At 40.5% G+C, this 18,292-nt stretch overlaps 5 non-coding genes across 5 annotated transcripts; 2 read left to right on the forward strand and 3 right to left on the reverse strand.

Annotated features, from left to right (window-relative positions):
• Window positions 1-4,602: 4,602 nt before the first annotated feature.
• TRNAS-GCU (transfer RNA serine (anticodon GCU)) lies at window positions 4,603-4,684 on the reverse strand. The gene has a single exon. It is a non-coding gene; the product is annotated as a tRNA-Ser (tRNA).
• Window positions 4,685-7,804: 3,120 nt separating this feature from the next.
• TRNAA-AGC (transfer RNA alanine (anticodon AGC)) lies at window positions 7,805-7,876 on the forward strand. The gene has a single exon. It is a non-coding gene; the product is annotated as a tRNA-Ala (tRNA).
• Window positions 7,877-10,311: 2,435 nt separating this feature from the next.
• Window positions 10,312-10,383, reverse strand: TRNAA-UGC (transfer RNA alanine (anticodon UGC)). The gene has a single exon. It is a non-coding gene; the product is annotated as a tRNA-Ala (tRNA).
• Window positions 10,384-14,398: 4,015 nt separating this feature from the next.
• On the forward strand, window positions 14,399-14,470 carry TRNAA-UGC (transfer RNA alanine (anticodon UGC)). Its single transcript has one exon. It is a non-coding gene; the product is annotated as a tRNA-Ala (tRNA).
• A 2,930-nt stretch (window positions 14,471-17,400) lies between these two features.
• Window positions 17,401-17,474, reverse strand: TRNAT-CGU (transfer RNA threonine (anticodon CGU)). Its single transcript has one exon. It is a non-coding gene; the product is annotated as a tRNA-Thr (tRNA).
• Between the last annotated feature and the right edge of the window lie 818 nt (window positions 17,475-18,292).

Genomic DNA, 18,292 nt, shown 5'->3' on the forward strand with positions numbered 1-18,292 from the left:
ACAATTGCAATCATTTCACACGCTATCAATGCTCAAAATCTTAAGATGGGGAAACAGTGGAAACAATGACAGACTTTATTTTCTTGGGCTCCAAAATCACTGCAGATAGTGACTGAAGCCTTGAAATTAAAAAACGCCCCTTGGAAGAAAAGCTATGACCAACATAGACAGCATATTAAAAAGCAGAGGCATTACTTTGCCAACAAAGGCCCATCTAGTCAAAGCTGTAGTTTTTCCAGTAGTCATGTATGGATATGAAAGTTGGACCGTAAAGAAGGCTGAGCGCTGAAGAATTGAGGCTTTTGAACTATGGTATTGGAGAATTCTCTTCAGAGTCCCTTGAACTGCAAGGAGATCAAATCAGTCAATCCTAAAGGAAATCAATCCTGAACATTCATTGGAAGGACTGATGCTGAAGCTGAAACTCCAATACTTTGGCCACCTGATGCAAAGACCTGACTCATTAGAAAAGGCCCTAATTCTGGGAAAGATTGAAGGCAAGAGGAGAAGGGGACAACAGAGGACAAGATGGTTGGACGGCATCATCAACTCAAAGCACATGAGTTTAAGCAAGCTCTAGGAGATGGTGAAGGACAGAGAATCCTGCATGCTGGATTGCACAGCATGCTGCAGTCTACAGGGTCGCAAAGAGTCAGACATGACTGAGTACCTGAACAACATTATGTAACAAAAAATTTAAATCAAGTCCTACTCTCACCAATAACTCACTGAACTATAAATATTTCATTGACTCATTATGAATTACTGTTGGTTATGCAAGACCCTATGCAGAGTACATCATGAGAAACGCTGGGCTGGAAGAAGAACAAGCTGGAATCAAGATTGCTGGGAGAAATATCAATAACCTCAGATATGCAGATGATACCACCCTTATGGCAGAAAGTGAAGAGGAACTCAAAAGCCTCTTGATGAAAGTGAAAGAGGAGAGTGAAACAGTTGGCTTAAAACTCAACATTCAGAAAATGAAGATCATGGCATCCGGTCCCACCACTGCATGGGAAATAGATGGGGAAACAGTGGAAACAGTGTCAGACTTTATTTTTCTGGGCTCCAAAATCACTGCAGATGGTGACTGCACACATGAAATTAAAAGACGCTTACTCCTTGGAAGGAAATTTATGACCAACCTAGATAGCATATTCAAAAGCAGAGACATTACTTTGCCAACAAAGGCCCGTCTAGCAAAGGCTATGGTTTTTCCTGTGGTCATGTATGGATGTGAGAGTTGGACTGTGAAGAAGGCTGAGCGCCGAAGAATTGATGCTTTTGAACTGTGGTGTTGGAGAAGACTCTTGAGAGTTCCTTGGACTGCAAGGAGATCCAACCAATCCATTCTGAAGGAGATCAGCCTTGGGATTTCTTTGGAAGGAATGATGCTAAAGCTGAAATTCCAGTACTTTGGCCACCTCATGCGAAGAGTTGACTCATTGGACAAGACTCTGGTGCTGGGAGGGATTGGGGGCAGGAGGCGAAGGGGACGACAGAGGATGAGATGTCTGGATGGCATCACTGACTCAATGGACGTGAGTCTGAGTGAACTCCAGGAGTTGGTGATGGACAGGGAGGCCTGGCGTGCTACAATTCATGGGGTAGCAAAGAGTCGGACACAACTGAGCAACTGAACTGAACTGATGCAAGACTCTAACAAATTAAGGTTACTAAGTTTATGAAAACAGATTCTTTTGTTTCCTACTATGGACACTTGACTGTACCTCCACTTATATGATCTGTGATGATGCTAATTACAGGGGGAAATAACATTTCTGCTTGGGGTGGTGCCTTAGCAGGCATGCTCCTGTTTTCTTTCCACCTTGTTGATGCTAATATGATCAAAAGTACCCCCCTAAAATATTCTCTCTCTTCTGAATTGACCTGATAGCCTTCCCTATGTAGGAAGTTTCTAACTGCAGCCCCTCCAGCCTCTCCCATTTCTAGCCTGTGGTTCTCAAACATCTACAGCAGTGACATAGAAACCCAAATAGACACCTTCCTGGAAATGACATAACAAATGGGAGAACCACTTCATCTCAAACACTGACAGAGAATTTAATGATGTAATCATTATGGTCATATCTAGCATCAAGGACCCATTTGTTGTAGCTCAAATTCAGTAACTCACATGTTATTCAAAGTCTGTAAATTACAAGTAATGAAAAATACCTGGCTGGAGGACCCAGGACTCAAGAGAAAGCCAATTAACAACTGCTATAGGGAGGCAGAATCAGTAACAGATACACGAGAGACTGGGAGAACACATGGATACTTATGTGGGAATCTTACCTGCTGTTGGTCTCCCATCCCTTCAGGAAGCTGAAGGAATCCCTGTGGATATTAACAAGAACTACCTACTTGACCAAAATTGTGTCAAGCTTCTCTGAGTCCTCTTACAAACCATCCTTGGCCTTCCCAGCATTTGGGCAAGAATCTTGCTTAGCCAGTTTATCTAGAATCCCCCTCAGCATCCTTGATATCCAATCAAGCTCCCCTTCTCCACTCTTGATATTTAATCAAATTCTTTGTAGTAATTTCCACCTAATGACTCCTTACTCTGCCCCTTTGGCTATAAATACTCAGTTGCCTCTCTTGTATTCTAGATTGAGTTCAATCTTCCCTACTGCAACAGTCTTAAATAAAGTCTTCCTTGCCCATCTTCCTTCCTTCCTTAACTTCATTTAGTGCAATTTTTCTTTGACAGTTGCCTCAGAGAACTTATAGACATATCCTAGGAAAATTGCTTTTTCAGAAAAAAGATTTAATTCAGGATTTGAAGATACGATTAACATAGGGAATGTGTCCATTGTAGAGGACTGAATGGATTAAAGATAGCCAATTTCCTGAGGATATGAAACAAAATTTTTAATTTTTCCAAGATATGAGAATGTGACTTTGAACCCTGATGGCAGGAGCAGCTTTCCTCGGCTGAATATTTACAGAAATAAAGAGAATTCTGGCTGATTAAATGTAATACATATATACCTCAACCAGATATGAGGCTTTAAGATCAACATGAGAAACATCTGGGTGCTTTATTAAATTACAGATTCTAGAGCACATTCCCTGACATCATAATTTAATAGGTCAAGAGTGAAGCCCAGAATTCTTCATTCGCTACACACACTTGAAGCAGCCTAGAAATCATACTTCAAATTGTTCTCACCTTAAAAAAAAATCAAAATTCAAATTAACTAAAGCAAGGAATATTCTATTTTTACAAGTGTAACAAATATTTTGTTGTAATGAGAGAAATGAAAATTAAATTACACTGCAATATCACTTCCACCTACTAAAATGACAGAGAAACCAAAGTTGGCAACATAGCATATTGGGGAGGGTGATGGGAGCAAGGACCTCAGACATTACTATCTGGAGTGTACATTAATAAAACTCCTTTAGAGAGCAATTTGGAAGTATGTGTAAATATTTCAAAAGCATATATGCTAGGGCATAGCAAATGCCTTTTTAAAAATTTAATCTTACAGTGTTACAAATACACACATTCAATTTTACATATATAAGAATAATATAAATATCTATCTATATTATTATATATAAATGTACAAAGTTATTCATTTTAGCATAGCTTATAAAAACAAAAGATGGGGATGGGGAACCTAAATGTCCAATAGAGGTCTGGTTAAGTAATATACAGTAACCCATATGTTGAAATATCATACATCCTTGGAAAAGAATAAACTGTTACTTTTTGTGATGATATGGAAACCTCTCCAAGATATATTGATTAAGGGAAAGAGCAAAGACACAGACTAGTGTGCATAGTATGTTATCATTTGTGTTATCTGAGATTAAAAGCTATATTTATTTCATGTGGTATATATTCATATATGCTTAATATGATTCTGGAAGAGATAAAATGGCTATTTGTGGGGAATGTAATTAGGTGGTTGGAAAATAAGAATGAATGCAAAATTTTGCTGTATAGGTTTACATATATGTATACCTTGTATATTTAAAATATTTTAATAATTCTAAGTTAAACTGTATTTCATATATAAAAATTAAATAAAATGATTTTATAAAATAATATAATATTTTAATATATGTATAAAAATACTTTCCCCAAATTTCTGACAAGATGGAGATGGAGATCACAAGAGAAGCTACACAATACTGACTTTCTTCTCTGTTTTGCTAATGGAGGAATCCTTGGATCTAACAGGAAATATTCTACTGGATGTATTTTCAGTTTTGTCTCTAAGCAGGTGCATACTCTCTTCATTAAAGCAAGAGATCCTTAGTAATGGTTAAGTAGTCTATTGGAAAGGGAGACAGTTTAAATTAGCAAACTTTGTGAAATATTGCAGTACAGCTAAAAATAGGCTGAAAATTTCCTACAAGTACAACATATAATAATTAATTGTGTATATTTCTGTGGATGATTTTAAGCAATGTTTTTCTATATTCCTCAGTTAGCTACTCTTCCTCAAAAAAGCCCCTTGAGGAAGTTCCATTTCAGGTGATGACAAACACCATTCACATGGCAACTAGAAAGCTACTTACTAGCGCACTGCTCTCACACAGCAGTTGTTCTGAAGGGACCAAAGAAGTCCAAAGAGAGCCTCACGACGAGGGTGGGATTCGAACCCACGCGTGCAGAGCACAATGGATTAGCAGTCCATCGCCTTAACCACTCGGCCACCTCGTCTAATGGTAACAGAGTAAAATCATGCCTTCATCACTGCAGTTCTACTCTGGAGCACCGTATCAAATTGCCTTTTTTTTTTTTTTTTTTTTTTCCTCTTGGTTTAATCCTGATTCGATTCTTGTGATCAGATTTTTAAGAAACATTTCACAGCAACCATAAAACTGAAAATGACTCTTAGAGTGGTCCAGTTACTTGGCATATACAAAATAACCAGGTAAAACCAGTACACTTCGGTACTTAAACACCTAGATCCTTGTTGAACACATGAACATAGCCAGGATTTCAACCCTGATTTATTGTCATGGCTCCAGTCATCTGCCATGTTTTCTCCCAGAGACTAGGGTCCCTCGACCGCTGCACTCTGCAGTCGAAGGCCCAATTACCTACATCCTGATTAGAACATGTCCCAGGATAACTGTTTTCTGGAAAAGAACTAGAAACAATAAAGTTTGTCTCGGGGATTCTTATGTTTGCTTCTGAAATATGCTGGACTGATAAAAAATCGCCTTCATTTCTGCCTTGTTACCTTCTCTGGGGCTTGGCATTCATCAATCTGTGACATACAGCAACCAGTGAAAAGGTGGTTGGACAAAAGTAGAAAAACACAAGCGTCCTGCTGGGCCGTTTTGGTTATAGAGTAGATTGGAGTCTTAGAGTGCGCAATTGATTTACCGCGGCTGCCACAAACACGGAGAAGGGCCAGGAAGGGAAATCCTTGCTCCTGTAGGAGCCAGGAAGCCTGCCTACTGGTTGTGGTTCTGTCCCACTCACCATGTGGCCTTGGGCAGGCCACTTCACCAGTTCCATACCCACTCTCTCTGTCTCACCTCCACAATTCTCCTCTTTCTCCCGCAGGAGGAAATTGAACTTGACAACTTCAAATAAACCAAGTATCAAGAAAGGCTTCCACTCATTAGGGTTCAACTTCTTTTCTATATTTAGTGCAGAATTTTGGAGATAAATTTGAAAAGACTCTCACATGCCAAAATGCTGTAGCTCTTCCTTCTCATGAAATCTCTGCTTTGGATCTTAACTTATGGCAAGAGTTACCCTCTATTTTCCTTCTCATGCTCCTTTACTGAATTTCATAGAATCTTCAACATACAACATACTCTGAACAAAGTCTGTCTTACTACCGGTTTTGGCCCATAAGGAGAAGGTCAGTTTCAGTTCTGCTCTCCACCTCTCTGCTCTTCTAGTACTAAATATTCACCCCCACAGTTGTATTTCTGTTGCTACCTGGTTTCAGGATAACCTCTCCTCTGCTGATCCAGGTCGGCTTTCTGCAATTCTTGCTCTCAAAGTCTCCAGCTCTCAGCCACTCTAGGTAAGACTCCCACATCTAGAGCTCTATGACTAATCACCCTAACCTGCTCCCCATGCAAAAGCCAATGAAGAGGCAAGGTTGGAGGAAAGGAAAGTTTTGGACGCCAGCAAAGAGTGGGGTACGGTCTCCTGCCCAAAGGCCAACTCCTCACCACTCACAACCAGTGGGCAAGAGCTTTTATAGACAGAGGGAAGGGGCTACATGCAGAAGCAGCGCAATCAGCTCTGACAGTCATCTTGGAATTGGTCATCAGTGGTTTGATCAGCATCATCTTGATTGTTTTAAGTACAGTTGATGTTTAGTTCCAGGGCCAGTTTATTCCTGTTTCCTTGAAGCCAATTCTAGGAACTCTGGAAGCTTATGTCATGACTATAGTCTGGTCATCATGTAGTTAACCTCTCTACCTGTTGGGGGTTTCAGTATCTACAAGACAGCTCACAGGATATGGCTCAGAATATTATCTATAGCCCTTGAGAGGAAACTAGGAGTGCAGTTGCTTAGTCTTGTCTGACTCTTTGTGACCCCATGGACTGTAACCTTCCAGGCTCCGCTGTCCATGGAATTCTCCAGGCAAAAATACTGTGGTAGTTTGCCATTCCCTTCTCCCCAAGATCTTCCTGACCCAGGGATTAAGGTCCTTTTAACGACTAGATAATTATTATTTAGTCTTGTTGGACTCTTTTCCTTTGTTTCTGCTTTTTTTTTTTCACTTCTCTAAACTTACTCTTTGGCTAAAGATTTTCCACAGACAAAAGGCAGGCAGAGGACATAGAGGACAAAGACTATAGGGTCTTGTTCTGTTTCAAAGATGTATTACAGCTTACTTTCAAATGGGAGAGAGAGGAAGCAAATGATAAATCAAATGGGGGTAAAATAGTAAGTCACTAACTCTAGATAAAAGTTATATGGTTATTTGGGGGGTATTGTTTCATTTTTTTTTTCAAAATTTTAGTTTGAAATTGTTTCAGAGGGAGAGAAACTGCGCTGGACGTGCCCGAGAAATCGAAGGCTGTGAATTGGGGCCGGGCTCACGCTTTAAGATATAGGAGACTCTCCCCTTTCCTAAATCATCCGAGGTACTAATAATTCTTGATAGCTCCCTGATTCCTAAAGGACTAGTCGCGGATAAACAGAAGCCAGTCCTGCCTTGCCTGCTTAATTTTGTTCTAAGCAACAGCCCAGCCCAGCCCACCCTCGGCCAAGCTCGGCAAAGCAGGAGGACGGCAGAGATTTGCACGAGGTAAATGTTGCTCCTGTGGATGATCTGGGCGCCTACGTGATGCCAGGCACCCAAGCTCATGCTTCCAATTAGTCTTAAGCGTTCCATCCAGGACACCGTGAGCTCTCTGGGATGTTCCCTGCCATCACCACGAAACGCAGGGGATATATCTATATCTATCTCTCTATATATATTTGGCTTCCGGAAACGCGGATGATTTGAGGGTCTTTGTTTCAAGGAAGGTGGTGCTGGCGCGGACCCGCTTTGACTCCACCTCTGCTCCCTTCCCAACGCCACCTCCTCAGCGGGTACCCCAGCTGCCCAGCTACCTGCTTCGGTCTCCTGAAGCCTTACAGGTGGAAAGGGCAGGAATGGAGGTTGGAGAGTAAGAGATAACAGATGGTCTCTTTTCAGCCTCCTTCCTTTAGAATTTCATTCTGTTGTTTTCGTCTGAGGCCGCCGCGCAGTCGATTTCGCAAATGGGCATTTCCTAGGCAATTTACTAAATCTTTGAGAAGCAAAGGAATAATGATTATAAATCACGAAAGGAATCCAAGGAAAACTACTCGCAGCTGGGGGTGTAGCTCAGTGGTAGAGCGCGTGCTTAGCATGTACGAGGTCCCGGGTTCAATCCCCGGCACCTCCACCAGTTTTGAGGGGGATGTGCTTGTGATCAAGCCGCTTTTCCTTTCGACTTACCCTTTAAAACCGGGTATCTTCTTTCATTCAGTTTTCTATCTGCACTGCCTTTGTGGTATCTAATTTCTGCCCCGAGAGTGCTACTACCACCAGGAATGTCCAAGCGTTTTTGAAAGATAATTGGCCTAATTTCTTTGGAGTCCAAGTTGAAAGCAGAAAAGAAGAAAGCAGAAAGATCAACAAGAGACTCTCGCTTTTATTCACTTTCTCCTGAATTCTGAAGCGTTCTTAGAACAAAACACACACTGGAGGTGGAATAGTAGAAAAATATCATTTGTTTCTTCCTAATGAGCATCTCACCACCCCCTGCTTTCTTTCTTCTCTTGAATCACTTGATGTGGAAGCAGTGGTCCTGTTATAACTGCAGGGTTCTATGCATAGGGAAACAATAAAGTGTTGTCTGTCATCGTATGTGGTGCCTTCCAAGCCTAAACTGAATGCCAGATTGAATGGAGACTGGCTGCTTCAATGAATTCAGACCATTGCCACTTTGCTAAGATTGAGAGTGTGAGAGGTCAAGCATCTAAATATCTCCTGTTGAAAAAATTTCAATCAAAGTAAATGACATGGGCTCATTTCAGAAATAAATTTGAGTGAAATTTATTTCACTTCTACTTTCACAACACAAACAAATATCCCACTGTGTGTCTTAACCAACCTAATAATCAGAGCTGATTTGCTTAGACCAGACCTAGTCTGAAATACTGGCTGAATATATGAGAGGAAAAAAAAAAATCACTTGTCCCTTTTAAACGTGTTAATTTCTAGGAATTAGTTTTTATTCTTTAAAATAATTCCATACAATATTTTTTAGTAAGTTTTTATGATCTGTATCACCTATTTAAGTCCTTTCAGGTATATTTGTGGTCACATAGATTTAAGTCTTTTGTGACAAAGATATCTACTGTCTTTACTATTTTAATGTTGTAATGGAGGTACTAACCAAGGCATTTAGCATAAAACAGTAATTAGAGGAGTAACTAGTAGATAGGAGGGGATAAAGCTCTCTGTTAGGATTATATACCTAAAAACAACTCCTCAAAACAGAAAAGCTACTACAAATGGACAATTTAGTAAAGAACCTGGTTGCAAAATTACTACACATACTAGTGTTCCTAGACGCAGGCTTTGGAGGATTTTGGTTATTGATTCATTGTTTTGAAAGCTGACAAATGAAGGAAAAGAATCGAGTATTTATACCACCTCTGTATCTGGAGTGTACTTCAGGATAAGCATACAGTTGATGAGGGAAACTTTTTCTCTGTAGAATAATCACTGCTAATACATGCGGAAGGAATTATAAAATTAGATTCAACATTTTGCACCTGATATTACTTTAATGTATCTAGGTCACAATCAGCAATGGGTGCTACAACCATGAGGTAAAATTGGATGGGGGAGCTCTAGAATGCATGGAACAGGCTGACATACCTGAAATCAATGATCAATTTCTCATCACTAAAAGTGAGACCAGTACACATCATATGCCTCTTTCTCTAATAAATATTTGTATTATTTATTTAAAAAAAAAAAAAAGTCCAAAATTGAAAGTTAAAAATTTAGTTCTCAATATATATTTATGCTTTATATTTTATATGAAATACATTTTAATTTTTATTTTCATCAAAGAATGGCTTGTATTTCTTTTTTAAAAAGTTTTAATTGAGATAATTGGCATAAAACACGATATTAGTTTTGGTTATATATGGCTTCTGTTTCTTCAAAATCACTGTCAAGTATAGTTTTCTTTCAGCTTCATTGAGGTATAATTGACAAAATTGTAATTATACAATTACAAATTGTAAAGTTGTAAAATATATTTAAAGTGTAAAACCTGATGATATACATACAATTTTCTTAATAGGGAAGAGAGAAGTTTTGTATTGTTATTATTTCTTATAAAATTTGATCATGTCAATAATCACTATGAAAGAGTGGAATAAAAATGAGTCATAAAAACGTAACAATGACTTTTGGTCTACTAGTAGAACAACCAGAGTGGAGCAAATATGGAAGGCTAGTTTTTGAATATATCTTTTTTTCCTTCAAAACCAGCTTCCATAATTGAAGAAATGTTCTAACCTCCCTTGAGAATTCACTCTGCCTGTGCTAATGTCTTTTCTATGGTATATATTATTTAAAAGCAACTGTTCTTGGAGCTACAATCCTTATTAATCAGGGGTGGAGGGGCTTTGAGCAATACTTTCCCCATAACTCAATACACTTAACTTTAAAAGATTCTGTTATTTATGCTTCAGTACTTTAAAAGATTCTGTTATTTATGCTTCAGTACTTTAAAAGATTCTGTTATTTATGCTTCAGTATCAATCCTTGCGAGGATTAAAGGGTGAGAAGTCCGCTGAGACCGTAGTTTAGCTAAAGTGGAGATGCCAGGGATCGAACCCGGGACCTCATACATGCAAAGCATGCGCTCTACCACTGAGCTACATCCCCACAACCGAAGAGAGAATTTTTTCCTTTGTTGAGCAGTAGTGAATACAATTTATGGCTAGACATTCTGTGCGCTCCTTCAACCTACACTCGTAGAAACATAATCAGGTAGATTTAATAAATACTTATTAAATAATACCATCTATAAATTCCATGTACTTTCCCTTAATATTCTTAGAATTTATCATGACTAATCACGTAGATTTGTTATTAGACTAGATGTTTCCTTCTCTAGCAAGATAGCTTCAATAGGGCAGAGCCTGTACTGTTTTCTCTCCTAACTCTGTATCAAGCCCTTAGCATAGAGCCTTGCAGATAGCGGCCACTCAGTAAAGAGCTGTGAGAAATTACAGGCACAGTCTGTTCAGGATGTATGTTACAGAACAGAGAATCTTCCAGTGAAGTGTGTGTGGGAGAGGAGGATTCACAAATACATATACAAATGATTTCAGTATGACAAGTCCTCTGGCAAGGAAATGCTTATGTAACTATAGTGGCAGACACAAAGTATACCACATTCTTGGCCAGAAATTGATAGCTTCAGGAGTCTTGAAAGACAAGACTTGGCCAAGAGTTGTACTTGAGGATCAATTTGGCCTTGCAGGATAAGTGGCTGTTCTCACATTTCCACCATAGTTCTAAGCGCTAGTGGAGTACGAAACCCAAAGTGCCCAGCAGCAATTTGCTCAGGCTTGTGGTGGGACTATGTTGGCCAACAGGCCTAAGGCAAGAGTTGTGGGTCTGAGATGCATTAGTTGGTTTTATTGAATTTACCCTTGGCAAACAGCCACAGAAAAATGAGATCCAGTTTGTCAATGGATGGGACAGCCCCAGCCTCTCAGTGACACTGAGATATGGATAGTGGACAAGGTGCTGACACAGTGTATTTGATAATTCTGCTGGAGACTGGATGGGTTAGATCTAACATTGTGGACTTCCAAGCTTCAGAACTGCCTCTCTCTGGTGCAGATGATCACTGTGCTTGTTGGAGCAAATCGTTGAGCATTTTTCAGAATTGTTCACAGTCACACCTGCAAAAATCTGTCCTCCTGTTTTTCACCAACAAAAACATAGTCCTTGCTCTCTTTCAGAAGTTTACTTTCAGGATTCAGAGCAGGTATTAGGCAGACGAACATTCCTTGCAGGCCTGTCTACGAATCAGCTTAGGTTGCTCCATTGACTTTCTGGTGTTACTCCTAGCATTTGGAGCTAGGTCACATCTCCAACTGTATCCCTCCTGCCTCTCAACCCTGCTCTTTCCTGCCTTGACTACTGTGCAGGGCATGGGCACAATTCCTCAGCTTCCATCCCACTCTTTCCTCTTGTTGCAGGTTCCTTGGCTTCACCTGTTTACCTCCCCATGGAGGCCGCTTCTCTACCATTGGAACAAGTCTTGTTCTGTCCCAGTCAAGGTGTTCCTGGGGCCTCTGGAGCACTGGAAATCTGGGAAATACCCAGTACAGTGATAGTGCCCTACCTCTTCCCCAAATTCCTCTGGGTCCTGCTGTGTTGGCAAGAAGGGAGGGTAGGATAACCTACACTTTCCAAGACCGTGGGAAGGTCCCAAGCAATGTGTTCACCTTGTACATTTGAAAAATTTGCATCCATGAGATTTTGCCATAATCAAGTTTCGATTCCAAAAAGGGAGACTGATACACCGGCTGCCACATCCAAAGAGGCAGCAGGTGTGCAAATGATGCACTTCCCACCCAGGCAAGCACTGAGGAAATTGTGTGTTGGATGTAACTCAGGAAGTGTGTCAGGGCCCCAATATGGAAAGAATGGACACACTGGTGGGTCTTATTCCAATCCTTGGAGAATGGTAGTGCCAGGCCATTTTTAGTGGTAGAGTGATTTTTCCAGTGAATTGCAATAAGGAACAAGCCTCAGATGTGATAACTATTACACTATTGCCTAACAGTCAATGTTCCCAAATTCTTAGAGGACCATCCTCCCGGACTTGAGCAGTGCCAGGTCTAAATGCCTAAAGGGTTCCACCTGCGGACTGCATTGACCAGCTCAGAAGGTGCTAACCTTTGTGCTTTTGAATCCAGTTTGTGATGAGTATCAAGGATTCCAATTACTCCCCACAAAAGAGGAATTCTTTGTAATTTTGGTCAAAAACTAAGTGATTTAGACCTTGTCCCTTGTTTCTGATCTATTGGAGGCTGAATAGTTGAGTGAAGAAGTGTTGTTGCGATCCCTTCCTTCTTTCTTTCCTTTGTCCCTTGTTTCAATTGGTAGTAGAGCTTGTTCTCACGCATGAGATTTGGGTTCAATCTCTGGTGTGTCCAGTTGTGTCCCATTGCAAAATAGTCTTTACCTGTAGATGTGTTTTATTTAGGCTTTTTGCTTTTCTTAACCTATTCTTACTCATCTTATCTTTCTCTCTCCTTCTCTTCCTATAGCTAGTGGCTATATTCTCTAATGTTCAGAGGCTTTCAAATATCAAGAGAAATTTTCTGCTGTTTGTAATTAGTATACAACTCATTCATTTTTAAAAATTAATACTTCAGGATATTCACATACTATTTTCATAATATATAAGAAGCTAAGTTAAAAAATTTAGATACCCCATACACATTTAAACATTTAGCATCTAGCTATAAAAATTCATGCCTAATATGTTAAATTATTTTATCTGTAAATGTTTTCAAATTTTTTCTCTCATTTTATTACAATGAAGTTTAACAGTACAGAAAAGTTACATGACCTTTGTGGATCTATTTTATCTTTAAATGTTGGAAACACCTTACTACTGTGTTATTGTCATAGTATAGTAATGAAGCCAGAGAAGGCGATGGCACCCCACTCCAGTACTCTTGCCTGGAAAGTCCGATGGACGGAGGAGTCTGGTAGGCTGCAGTCCATGGGGTCGCTAGGAGTAGGACACGACTGAGCAACTTCACTTTCACTTTTCACTTTCAAGCATTGGGGAAGGAAATGGCAACCCATTCCAGTGTTCTTGCCTGGAGAATCCCAGGGACTGGGGAGCCTGATGGCCTGCCGTCTATGGGGTCGCACAGAGTCGGTCACAACTGAAGCGACTTAGCAGCAGCAGCAGTAATGAAGCATCATCAATACCTCACAACAGTGCTTCTCAACCTTTAGCATACATCAAAATCACCTCTAGGGTTTTTAACATAGATTATTAACTCTGGACCCACATTCCCAGAGTTCCTGACTCATGGGTCTGCGGTGGGGTCTTAGAATTTGTATTCTTAGCAAGATCCCAGAAGATACGGTTGCTGCTGGTCCAAAGACCACACTTTGAGAACCACTGTCTCACAATGAAATCTGTTTCTAAAGTGTTGTAGCCTAGATTTACATTTGAATCTTCAGCATCTCTCTTACAATCTTTTATTTCACGGGATATAGGTAGGTTTCCTCACCCAAGCTACTGAGTAGGATTTTCCTTCTTGGACCAGGCTGAGATTTATATGCATACTGACTGTGGATAATTCCAAGCCTAGAACCTGAGATCGAAAGCAGCCTGCAGGGTGGCTGTCTCACAGTTCCTCCCCAGATTACAGTTTGGCTTTGTATTTTGCTGTGTTGTTGCTATTTAGTCACTAAGTCATGTCTGACTCTTTTACAATCCCATGGACTGTAGCCCTTCAGGCTCCTTGGCCATGGGATTTCCCAGTAGTGGGTTGCTATTTTCTTTTCCCTTGTACTACAACAAGAAATGTCCCAGTGCTTTGCTGTATTCATCTATGGTTTTTTTTTTTTAATATCAGTCTTTCCAAAAGGCACTATCTGAATGACTTTTATGCATGGTCCTGCTGGGGTAAAAGCCAATTTTACAGTTGCTTGTTTTAAACCGGGCCTTATCAGATTCAAGAGAATCTGAAGGCTTTAATGAGATTGATTTACATAAAACATCTTTCCGACATTTAAGTCCTCTAAAATACTTGCACAACAACGTAAAATACACGTAAATGTTTTTTATGCGGAAAGTTGACCGCATATATTCATAAAGAAAAGTACCTGGGGGCCGTACTAAGTTTACAGGTTTGGGGATGTAGCTCAGTGGTAGAGCGCCTGCTTTGCATGCATGAGGCCCCGGGTTCGATCCCCGGCATCTCCAGTCTGTCACTGAGTATTTACTCAGTGGTGTTTTTACACTTTGGATAAACAGACAAAGTCGTTCTTCGCGTTTTGGATATTTCTGAGCAATTTAAAGTTTAAACGATACTCTGCTGAAAAAAATGTACCTTGCTTCGATTGCCAAGGTCCCATCGGACTGATCCTGTAACTCTTTTGGAGGAGGTGAGAAGTGGGAGGGGTCAGAGAGCAAATCAGCCTGAGGCAAAGACTAAGTTGGTTTCCACTCCCGTCTTTTTTTCCCAAAAAACTCTTTGACCTTTGTCACAAGAGCTTCTGTCTTAGTAGGTCATAAACAAACATTTTATTTCTCATTCCATTTTAAAAGAGATCGTAAAAGTACACTACTGGTATCAGTTCAGTTTAGTCGCTCAGTCGTGTCGGACTCTTTGCGACCCCGTGGGACTGCAGCATGCTAGGCTTTCTTGTCCATCACCATCTCCTGGAGCTTGCTCAAATTCATGTCCATCGAGTCGGTGATGCCATACAATCATCTCATCCTCTGTCATCCCCTTCTCCTCCTGCCTTCAATCTTTCCCATCATCAGGGTCTTTTCAAATGAGTCAGTTCTTCACATCAATATTGACATTTCAGCTTCAACATCAGTCCTTCCAATGAATACTCAGGGTTGATTTCCTTTAGGATTGACTGGTTGGATCTCCTTGCAGTCCAAGGGACTCTCAAGAGTCTCCTTCAACACCACAGTTCAAAAGCATCAATTCTTCAGTGCTCAGCTTCCTTTATAGTCCAACTCTCACATCCATACATGACTACTGGAAAAACCACAACTTTGACTAGACGGACCTTTGTTGGCAAAATAATGTCTCTGCTTTTTAATATGCTGTCTAGACTGGTCATAACTTTTCTTCCAAGGAGAAAGTGTCTTTTAATTTCATGGCTGCAGTCACCATCTGCAGTGATTTTGAAGCCCCCTCCCCCCATGCCAAAAAAAAAAGCCTGTCAGTGTTTCCACTGTTTACCCATCTATTTGCCGTGAAGTGATGGGACCAGATGCATTGATCTTAGTTTTCTGAATCCTTGAGTTTTAAGCCAACTTTTTCACTCTCTTCTTTCATTTTCATCAAGAGGCTCTTTAGTTTTCTATGAATGAAGCAGGGCAAAGGCTAATAGATTTTTGCCAAGAAAATGCACTGGTCATAGAAAACACTGTCTTCCAACAACACAAGAGAAGACTCTACATGGACATGGACCAGATGGTCAATACTGAAATCAGATTGATTATATTATTTGCAGCCAAAGATGGAGAAACTCTATACGGTCAGCAAAAACAAGACCGGGAGCTGACTGTGGCTCAGATCATGAACTCCTTATTGCCAAATTCAGACTTAAATTGAAGAAAGTAGGGAAAACCACTAGACAATTCAGGTATGACCTAAATCAAATCCCTTATGATTATACAGTTGAAGTGAGACATAGATTCAAGGGATTAGATCTGATAGAGTTCCTGAATAAGTACGGACAGAGGTTCGTGACATTGTACAGGAGACAGGGATCAAGACCATCCTCAAGAAAAAGAAATGCAAAAAGGCAAAATGGTTGTCTGAGGAGGCCTTACAAATAGCTGTGAAAAGAAGAGAAGCAAAAGGCAAAGGAGAAAAGGAAAGATATAAGCATCTGAATGCAGACTTCCAAAGAATAGCAAGAAGAGAAAAGAAAGCCTTCCTCTGATCAATGCAAAGAAATAGAGGAAAACAATAGAATGAGAAAGACTAGAGATCTCTTCAAGAAAATGAGAGATACCAAGGGAACATTTCATGCAAAAATGAGCACAATAAAGTACAGAAATAGTATGTATGGACCTAACAGAAGCAGAAGATATTAAGAAGAGGTGGCAAGAATACACAGAAGAACTATGCAAAAAAGATCTTCATGATCCAAATAATCATGATGGTGTGATCACTCACCTAGAGCCAGAGATCCTGGAATGCCAAGTCAAGCAGGCCTTAGGAAGCATCACTATGAACAAACTAGCGGAGGTGATGGAATTCCAGTTGAGCTATTTTACCTCCTAAAAGATGATGCTGTGAAAGTGCTGCACTCAATATGCCAGCAAACTTGGAAAACTCAGCAGTGGTCACAGGAGTGGAAAAGGTTAGTTTTCATACCAATCCCAAAGAAAGGCAATGCCAAAGAATGCTCAAATTACCGCACAATTGTACTCATCTCAAACACTAGCAAAGTAATCCTCAAAATTCTCCAAGCTAGGCTTCAACAGTATGTAAACCATGAACTTCCAGATGTTCAAGCTGGATTTTAAAAAGACAGAGGAGCCAGAGATCAAATTGCCAATATCCGTTGGATCATAGAAAAACCAAGAGAGTTCCAGAAAAACATCTATTTCTGCTTTATTGACTATGCCAAAGCCTTTGTGTGGATGACAACAAACTATGGAAAATTCTTCAAGACATGCGAATACCAGACCACCTGACCTGCCTCCTGAGAAATCTGTATGCAGGTCAGGAAGCAACAGTTAGAACTGCACCTGGGGCAACAGACTGGTTCCAATTCAGGAAAGAAGTATGTCAAGGCTGTATATTGTCACCCTGCTTATTTAACTTCAATGCAAAGTACATCATGAGAAACACCGGGCTGGATGAAGCACAAGCTGGAATCAAGATTGCTGAGAGAAATATCAATAACCTCAGATATGCAGATGACACCACCCTTATTATGGCAGAAAGTAAGAACTAAAGAACACCTAAATAGTAGATCCATACGATAGACCATTAGTAGAGAGCCTGAGAGTCATTGAGAATACATGTGCAATGAGAACAGGTTGTGGAAATAAAAAGTTCCAATCAGTGAAGTTGATCTACCTTTAAGATGGTATCAGACTAAAAACTCGAATTTGTTGTTAAAACTAAGGTTTCAATTTTGAGATGAAAAACCAGCAGGCCCCGCTGGGATTCGAACCCAGGATCTCCTGTTTACGAGACAGGCGCTTTAGCCAACTAAGCCACAGAGCCAGCTATTGGAAAGCTCAAACTTCCTTTCTGATCAAATGCTACTCAATTAGGTGAAAAGCTGTGTTAATTAGAGTTACTATTCACTCCGTGGATAGAAGAGATGGGCGGCTCCATGAAGTAGCAAAGAGTCAGACACGACTGAGCGACTGAGCGCACAGCCACACTGCTCACTCTCTTCTCGAATAAATCGACCTTATAGACAGACAAACCCGCGAAGAAGACTCCTGGAACTTAAGCAACAAAACACCTACTTGCTCTCGCACCATAACGGAGAAAATGTACTGAGAACAACCATGGAGTGGAAAAGAATGGATACGAGCTGAGTGTTCATTGTTCAGGAAGCGGCTTCTGTAAGTGAGGCCAGAGACGCTCTTATATTTCACCGGATTGTAGTAACTTAGAATCCTTAAGTGAGTGGATATTCTAAAAGTAGACGGAAAGGCTCTTCTAGCAAAATAGGTCAGTTAGAACTTCAGTCCAATTGATGCCATTCCTGGTTGTTAGGAGATGGCACACTTGCGCACTGAAAAACAAAACAAACAACCCCAAACTTCAAACACATTCAGACTCCGCTAACAGCTGTCAGCTTGTGCTCGCTCTTGCTTCAGGAAGCAGGAGACTGTCAGCATGGAGGTGGTTAGGTCAGAGTTCACTTAACGGTTTTCTGATTCAAATCCCAGGAGCCTTTGCCAGCCCGAGGCTGGGGAATGGCCTCCGTTCCTTCAGCTCCTAGAAGGCGCACAGACGGAAAAAAATACTGGCTTGGCTTTAGGAGGCATCAGACTCTTTCTTCTCTATATCGCCTTCTTCAAATGGAT

The sequence above is a fragment of the Bos mutus genome, chromosome 23 (genome assembly GCF_027580195.1).
Source record: "Bos mutus isolate GX-2022 chromosome 23, NWIPB_WYAK_1.1, whole genome shotgun sequence".
Classification (NCBI taxonomy): Eukaryota; Metazoa; Chordata; class Mammalia; order Artiodactyla; family Bovidae; genus Bos; species Bos mutus.